Here is a 9405-nt window from a genome sequence, read left to right on the forward strand (position 1 = left end):
TCCCTCTATCTCTTTCTGTTTCTCCTCCTTCTATCTAAAATTCCTAGGGCTCTGTGTTTTCTGTCCGATGTCCATGGGCTGCGAGGTAAGATCTCTCTTCCTGCTGCTTTCGTCATCCCTCCTTCTATCCCACCATTTTATTTATCTCAATCTACCAGTTATATCCCCTTTCAATCTCCCTCTCGTTTGAATGGAATTCTTTATTCTTCTCTTATCTATCTCACTCTTTCTCTCACTACAGTACTACAACAGGTGTCCAATTTCAGCTTTCTTCCTTGTACTTCAGTGAAGGCAATCTCTCTCTCTCTCTCTCTCTCTCTCTCTCTCTCTCTCTCTCTCTCTCTCTCTCTCTCTCTCTCTCCCTTTCTCTCTCTCTCTCTGTCTCTCTCTCTCTCTCTCTCTCTCTCCTTTCTCTCCTCTCTCTCTCTCTCTCTCTCTCTCTCCCTTTCTCTCTCTCTGTCTCTCTCTCTCTCTCCCCTTTCGCTCCCTATCTCTCTCTCTCTCTCCTTTCGCTCCCTCTCTCTCCTTTCTCTCTCTCTCTCTCTCTCTCTCTCTCTCTCTCTCCTTTCTCTCACTCTCTCTCTCTCTTTTCTCTCTCTCGCTCTCTCTCTCACTCTCTCACTCTCGCTCTCAGTCTCTCGCTCTCGCTCTCACTCTCTCGCCCTCTCTGTCAATCATTCTCCATACATTTGTTAGTTATAGTGAGTGTCATAACTATTCACATTTCGCATTTTGTTGCGTGACAAAGTGGGATTGAAATTAATTTAATTGTGAAATTTTCATGAAATTGATATGCACAAAATATTCCATTATGTCAAAGTGAAAAGAAAATTATACAAATGTTAACATTAAAAAATGAAATAACTAAAATATAGTTGTTTCAAAAGTATTCACCCCATTTGTTTAGACAAACCTAAATTAGTTCAAGAGTAAAATTTGGCTTAAGAAGGTTCCTCAGTCAAGTATTGAATTTCAAGCACAGATTCAACTACAAAGACATTTTTGAAAGCCTCATAAAGAAGGGCAGTGATTGGTAGATGGGTAACAATAGCAAATAAATCATGGAATATCTCTTTAAGTATGGTCAACTGAATCATTATGCTGAGAGTGATGTATTAAACCACCCAGACACAAGAAAGATACAGTCGTCTTTCTGAACTGAGCTGCAGGACAGGAAGGAACCTGCTCAGGGGATGTCACCATGAGGCCATTGGTGATTTTAAAACAGCTACAGAGTTCAATGGCTGTGAAGGTGGAAAACTGAAGACGGATCAACAGCATTATCGTTACTACGTCCTTATAAGGCTTTATGCAATACCATTGCAACATTATATGCATGTATAAAGGCTTGGTTTTTAGACACAGAGAGAAAGTGCATACGGTGTTGCATAATGCCTTATAAGGACATAGTGGGATGGATGGAGAAATTTGACGAGAGAGGGGGACGAAGAGGAAGAAATGAAATAATATAACTTTTATAGAAAGTCAGAACAGACATAACTAACAAACGTATGAAGAGACATTCCCTAAAAAAAACAAAATGAAAGAGAAAAAACAGTCTTATGACAAACAGCAGGAGAGACATGTAAAGGAAAGGTGGGGCTCAGGACCGGTCTTATGACAAACAGCAGGAGAGACAGAGAGAGAGTGGATGAAATAAAAGAGTAGAGAATAGTAGAGGAAAAAAACAAGGAAAAGGGAGTTTATGAGAAAAAGGGAGTTTATGAGAAAAAGGGAGTGAGGGAATGGAGAGGGAGAGAGAGGAAAGGAAGGAGGAGCGAGGGAAGCAGTGAAAGAGGGCAAGAGAGAGGCGTTAGGAGGGTATGATAGAGTTGAGAGTTAAGGCAAGCCACAGGAAGGGAGGGAGGGATAGAAGGAGTGAAAAAGGGAAAGAGAGAGGCGTTAGGGGTTATGATACATCTGAGGATTTGGAGAAGAAATTAAGCCACAGGAAAAAGAATGAGAGAGAGAAGGAGGGAGAGAAGAAAAAGGGAGGTAGAGAGAAGGAGTGAAAGAGGGCAAGGGAGAGGCTTAAAGGGGGTACGATACAGAGGAAAGGAACGCCACAGGAAGGAGAGAAAGAAGAAGGGAGGGAGAGAGAAGGAGTGAAAGAGGGCAAGGGAGAGGCTTAAAGGGGGTACGATACAGAGGAAAGGAACGCCACAGGAAGGAGAGAAAGAAGAAGGGAGGGAGAGAAGGAGTGAAAGAGGGCAAAGGAGAGGCTTAAAGGGGGTAGATACAGAGGAAAGGAACACAGGAAGGAGAGAAAGAAGAAGGGAGGGAGAGAGGGAGTGAAAGAGGGCAAGGGAGAGGCTTAAAGGGGGTACGATACAGAGGAAAGGAACGCCACAGGAAGGAGAGAAAGAAGAAGGGAGGGAGAGAGAAGGAGTGAAAGAGGGCAAGGGAGAGGCTTAAAGGGGGTACGATACAGAGGAAAGGAACGCCACAGGAAGGAGAGAAAGAAGAAGGGAGGGAGAGAGAAGGAGTGAAAGAGGGCAAGGGAGAGGCTTAAAGGGGGTACGATACAGAGGAAAGGAACGCCACAGGAAGGAGAGAAAGAAGAAGGGAGGGAGAGAGAAGGAGTGAAAGAGGGCAAGGGAGAGGCGTGTACAGAGGAGGGAGAGGCCAGCTCAGGGCGCCGTGGAAACGAAGGTTTCCTGTCTGAGGAGGAAAGAATCTCTCATCTCAGGGTGTGTGATACACCACTGTGTGTGTGTGTGTGTGTGTGTGTGTGTGAGACATACTGTACTCTAGAGCTAAGGGGTATAGAGGGGGTGTGACTGCCTGTGGTGCAGTGTGTGTGTGTTGGGTGGCGGGGGATCAGTAAAGGGGGCCTGGGAATTCTGCCCAAAGGGAGGTCATTGAGGAAACGAGTGAGAGGAAGGGGGAGCCGTGAGTGTGTGTGTTGTGTGTGTGTGTCTGCATACATATGGTGGTATATGTGCATGCCTCAACAATACTCTGAATAGCAGTGTGTGTGAGAAGTTAGGGAGGTTCTTATGGAATGCAGAGCCACTGTGGTGAGTTGGCACGCAGTGAGAAGTGTGTGTGTGTGTGTGTGTGTGTGTGTACTGTATGTCTACCGTGTGTGTAACTAACTGTAACACTGACTTCATTGTGGTGAGGAGTCTGTTCTATATTACTGCATATTGGAGATCTTTTCTGTATTGTACAATTGCAGTGTGATTCCCAACAGGTTTACACGTATTCCAGTTCAGTGGGTTTACTGTAACAATGTGTTAATATACCAGACTCTATGGCTCTAATAGCCCTGTTACCCTTCGTTGACATTAATGTGGAGCTGATAAGGGAAGCTTTAATGAAAGAGGTCAGTAGATGAAAATGCTGCCTTTGTGAATAAATAAATGAAACCGTGTGTGTGTGTGTGTGTGTGTGTGTGTGTGTGTGTGTGTGTGTGTGTGTGTGTTGTTTTGAAGCTGGCTGCAGCTGGTGTAGTATAGTGACGTCTCCCCCTCAGCACCTGAACTAACTGTCACTGACCTCTTCTGTCCAAGCTTTCACCACCAGCTACACACTGATGTCATTGACAGATCCGTGTTAGACTCTGACCTCACACAGTCACTCACATAAATCTGGAGTCAGGATTTGACGCTCACTAAGGAGTTCACTGGGTCAAACCTTTTTTGCTGACTCTGTGTGTGTGCGCATATGCAAGTGTGTACGTACACACTTGTGTGTGCGTGAGTGCAATGCATACAGTGTGTATGCGTGCGTTCATACAGTATATGTGTGTGTGTGTGCATACAGTGTGAGTGTTTGTGTGTACGGGGCATCTTAAGTGAGCGTTTGGTTGACAGGTCAGACATGTACTCTTCGCAGCATGCTGTGAGACTGGGTGGATCTTCCCCTAGTCTTCCACTAGCACTTAGCAGCCCTAACAGACGTGTGGTTCTCTCTCACAGAAACACTGTACTGTACAGGGAGTTGCTGACGTGTGTGTCTGAGCGTATGAGAAAATGGGACAGTGTGTTTGTGTGTAATTGCACATTTACAAGAGGAATAGGATGAAAGACAGAGAGATAGCAAGTGGGCTTGTTGAGACAAGTGTGAGTGGGTGTATGTGTAGACTTTAGTGTAGAGGGGAGTGTAAGAGGGGAGTGTAGATGTGTGTCGAACATGGGAGGCCCAAGGGAGACACAAATATCTCATTCAGACACACACCACACTGTCCCAGTCTGTTTCTCTATGGGAGGTAGAGGGGGACAAAGGCTTCTCTGAGAGAAGCAGAGAGGGGCTTCTTTCTACAAAGAGCAGCTGACCCCATCCCATGGCTCAGTGAGGAAGTGTATGGGGTGAACAAACACATACTCTGCCCTGTACTCATCCCCCCATTCATCCAGCCCCTCACCCTCCCTTATCCAGCCCCTCACCCCCTATATCCAGCCCCTCACCCCCTATAACCAGCCCCTCACCCCCTATATCAGACCCTCACCCCCTATATCCAGCCCTCCCCCCCCCTATAACCAGCCCCTCACCCTCCCAATAGCTGTAGTGTTTTTACATCCATGTCTTAAACCCATGTGTGTGTGTGTGTGTGTGTGTGTGTGTGTGTGTGTGTGTGTGTGTGTGTGTGTGTGTGTGTGTGTGTGTGTGTGTGTGTGTGTGTAAAGGCCTCTGTGTGTGTGTGTAACATGATGTGCATGTGTACTAGGGTTTTTGTTATGTGTGTAACAAATATGTGTGTGCAAAAGCTCTTGTGTTTGTGCAACATTTGTGTGTATGTGTGTGTGTGTGTGTGTGTGTAACATGATGTGTGTGTAAAGGCCTCTGTGCGTGTGTGTAGAATGATGTGTGTGTGTAACGTGTGTGAAAGCTCTTGTTGCGTGTGAGAAAGTTGCTTCTGAACAAACCCAGTCTCACCCAGTTGATGGAAATATGCACAGAGAGCCATGTCTCAATGTTACAGTTAATTGCCTGTGGCTACTGAGGAAAAGCAGTTTGGATCTGGGTCACACTATTGTATTCATGCCCAGTAACATACCATAATACTTAGCTATAGGATTACCATCCCATAATACTTAGCTATAGGATTACCATACCATAATATTTAACAATATGATTACCATACCATAATACTTAGATATATGATTACAATACTGTAATACTTAGATATATGATTACCATACCATACCATAATACTTAGATATATGATTACCATCCCATAATATTTAGCTATAGGATTACCATACCATAATATTTAGCTATAGGATTACCATACCATAATAGTTAGCTATAGGATTACCATCCCATAATATTTAGCTATAGGATTACCATACCATAATACTTAGCTATATGATTACCATACCATAATACTTAGCTATAGGATTACCATACCATAATATTTAGCAATATGATTACCATACCATACCAATATACTTAGCTATAGGATTACCATACCATAATACTTAGCTATAGGATTACCATACCATACCATAATATTTAGCTCTAGGATAACCATACCATAATACTTAGCTCTAGGATTACCATACCATAATACTTAGCAATATGATTACCATACCATAATATTTAGCTCTAGGATTACCATACCATATCATAATACTTAGATATATGATTACCATACCATAATACTTAGCTATAGGATTACCATACCATACCATAATACTTAGCTATAGGATTACCATACCATAATATTTAGCTATATGATTACCGTACCATACCATAATACTTAGCTATAGGATTACCATTCCATAATATTTAGCAATATGATTACCATACCATAATATTTAACAATATGATTACCATACCATAATACTTAGATATATGATTACCATACCATAATACTTAGATATATGATAACCATACCATACCATAATACTTAGCTATAGGATTACCATACCATAATATTTAACAAGATGATTACCATACCATAATACTTAGATATATGATTACCATACCATACCATAATACTTAGATATATGATTACCATACCATACCATAATACTTAGCTATAGGATTACCATACCATAATCCTTAGATATATGATTACCATACCGTAATACTTAGATATATGATTACCATACCATAATACTTAGATATATGATTACCATACCATACCATAATACTTAGCTATAGGATTACCATACCATAATACTTAGCTATATGATTACCATACCATAAAACTTAGCTATAGGATTACCATACCATAATATTTAACAATATGATTACCATACCATAATACTTGGATATATGATTACCATACCATACAGTAATACTTAGATATATGATTAACATACCATAATATTTAGCTCTAGGATAACCATACCATACCATAATGCTTAGATATATGATTACCATACCATACCATAATACTTAGATATATGATAACCATACCATACCATAATACTTAGATATATGATTACCATCCCATAATATTTAGCTATAGGATAACCATCCCATAATATTTAGCTATAGGATTACCATACCATAATACTTAGCTATAGGATAACCATACCATAATATTTAACAATATGATTACCATACCATAATATTTAACAATATGATTACCATTCCATAATATTTAGCTGTAGGATAACCATACCATACAATAATACTTAGCTATAGGATAGGATAACCATACCATACCATAATACTTAGCTATAGGATAACCATACCATACCATAATACTTAGCTATAGGATAACCATACCATACTATAATACTTAGCTATAGGATAGGATAACCATACTATACCATAATACCTAGCTATAGGATAGGATAACCATACCATACCATATCATAATACTTAGCTATAGGATAGGATAACCATACCATACTATAATATTTAGCTGTAGGATAGGATAACCATACCATACTATAATACTTAGCTATAGGATAGGATAACCATACCATACTATAATATTTAGCTGTAGGATAGGATAACCATACTATACCATAATACTTAGCTATAGGATAGGATAACCATACCATACCATACCATAATACTTAGCTATAGGATAGGATAACCATACCATACCATAATACTTAGATATATGATAACCATACCATACCATAATACTTAGATATATGATTACCATCCCATAATATTTAGCTATAGGATAACCATCCCATAATATTTAGCTATAGGATTACCATACCATAATACTTAGCTATAGGATAACCATACCATAATATTTAACAATATGATTACCATACCATAATATTTAACAATATGATTACCATTACCATACCATAATTTAGCTATAGGATAGGATACCATACCATAAATACCTATAGGATAACCATACCATAATACTTAGATATATGATAACCATACCATACAATAATACTTAGCTATAGGATAACCATACCATAATACTTAGCTATAGGATAACCATACCATACCATACCATAATACTTAGCTATAGGATAGGATAACAAAACCATACTATAATACTTAGCTATAGGATAGGATAACCATACCATACTATAATATTTAGCTGTAGGATAGGATAACCATACCATACTATAATACTTAGCTATAGGATAGGATAACCATACCATACTATAATATTTAGCTGTAGGATAGGATAACCATACCATACCATAATACTTAGCTATAGGATAGGATAACAAAACCATACCATAATACTTAGCTATAGGATAGGATAACCATACCATACCATAATACTTAGCTGTAGGATAGGATAACCATACCATACTATAATACTTAGCTATAGGATAGGATACCATACCATACTATATAGGATATATGAATACCATACTATAATACTTAGCTATAGGATAGGATAACCATACCATACCATAATACTTAGCTATAGGATAGGATAACCATACCATACTATAATATTTAGCTGTAGGATAGGATAACCATACCATACCATAATACTTAGCTATAGGATAGGATAACCATACCATACCATAATACTTAGCTATAGGATAGGATAACCATACCATACCATAATATTTAGCTATAGGATAGGATAACCATACCATACCATAATACTTAGCTATAGGATAGGATAACAAAACCAGACCATAATACTTAGCTATAGGATAGGATAACCATACCATACTATAATACTTAGCTATAGGATAGGATAACCATACCATACCATAATACTTAGCTATAGGATAGGATAACCAAACCATACCATAATACTTAGCTATAGGATTACCATACCATAATACTTAGATATATGATAACCATAGCTAATATGATAACCATACCATACCATAATACTTTAGCTATAGGGATACCATACTATAATACTTAGATACCATACCATACTATAATACTTAGCTATAGGATAGGATAACCATACCATACTATAATATTTAGCTGTAGGATAGGATAACCATACCATACCATAATACTTAGCTATATGGATAGGATAACCATACCATACTATAATACTTAGCTGTAGGATAACCATACCATAATACTTAGATATATGATAACCATAATACCATACCATAATACTTAGCTATACTTAGATATATGATTACCATACCATAATACTTAGATATATGATTACCATACCACAATACTTAGATATATGATTACCATACCATAATACTTAGCTATAGGATTACCATACCATAATACTTAGCTATATGATTACCATACCATACCATAATACTTAGATATATGATTACCATACCATAATACTTAGCTATAGGATTACCATACCATACCATAATACTTAGATATGTGATTACCATACCATAATACTTAGATATATGATTACCATACCATAATACTTAGATATATGATTACCATACCATAATACTTAGGTATATGATTACCATACCGTAATACTTAGATATATGATTGCCATACCATAATACTTAGCTATATGATTACCATACCATAATACTTAGCTATAGGACTACCATACCATAATACTTAGCTATATGATTACCATACCATACCATAATACTTAGCTATAGGATTACCATACCATAATATTTAACAATATGATTACCATACCACAAAACCATACCATAATACTTAACATACCTATAGGATAGGATAACCATACCATACTAGATATATGATTACCATACCATACCATAGGATATATGATAACCATACCATACCATAATACTTAGATATAGGATAGGATAACCATCCCATACTATAATATTTAGCTAATACATATAGCTATAGGATAACCATACCATAATATTTTACAATATGATAGGATAACCATGTATTTAACAATATGATTACTATTCATAATATTTAGCTGTAGGATAACCATACCATACCATTAATATTTAGCTGTAGGATAACCATACCATACAATAATACTTAGCTATAGGATAGGATAACCATACCATACCATAATATTTAGCTGTAGGATAGGATAACCATACCATACCATAATACTTAGCTATAGGA

At 38.0% G+C, this 9405-nt stretch overlaps 1 protein-coding gene across 3 annotated transcripts in view; it reads left to right on the top strand.

Annotated features, from left to right (window-relative positions):
- glis2a (GLIS family zinc finger 2a) overlaps positions 1-9405 on the top strand; it is a 74321-nt gene that overhangs the window by 52699 nt on the left and 12217 nt on the right. Inside the window, exon 1 of one of the 3 annotated variants that reach the window (XM_042304652.1) lies at positions 61-85. The exons of 1 other annotated variant lie outside the window; for it this stretch is intronic. The gene's annotated coding sequence lies outside the window, so the exon portion shown is untranslated. Of the gene's footprint in view, positions 1-60; positions 86-2289; positions 2691-9405 lie in introns of those variants that run through there. One more of the 3 variants, XM_042304648.1, reaches the window with a different exon arrangement.

Source organism: Oncorhynchus tshawytscha, linkage group LG02 (genome assembly GCF_018296145.1).
Source record: "Oncorhynchus tshawytscha isolate Ot180627B linkage group LG02, Otsh_v2.0, whole genome shotgun sequence".
Taxonomy (NCBI): Eukaryota; Metazoa; Chordata; class Actinopteri; order Salmoniformes; family Salmonidae; genus Oncorhynchus; species Oncorhynchus tshawytscha.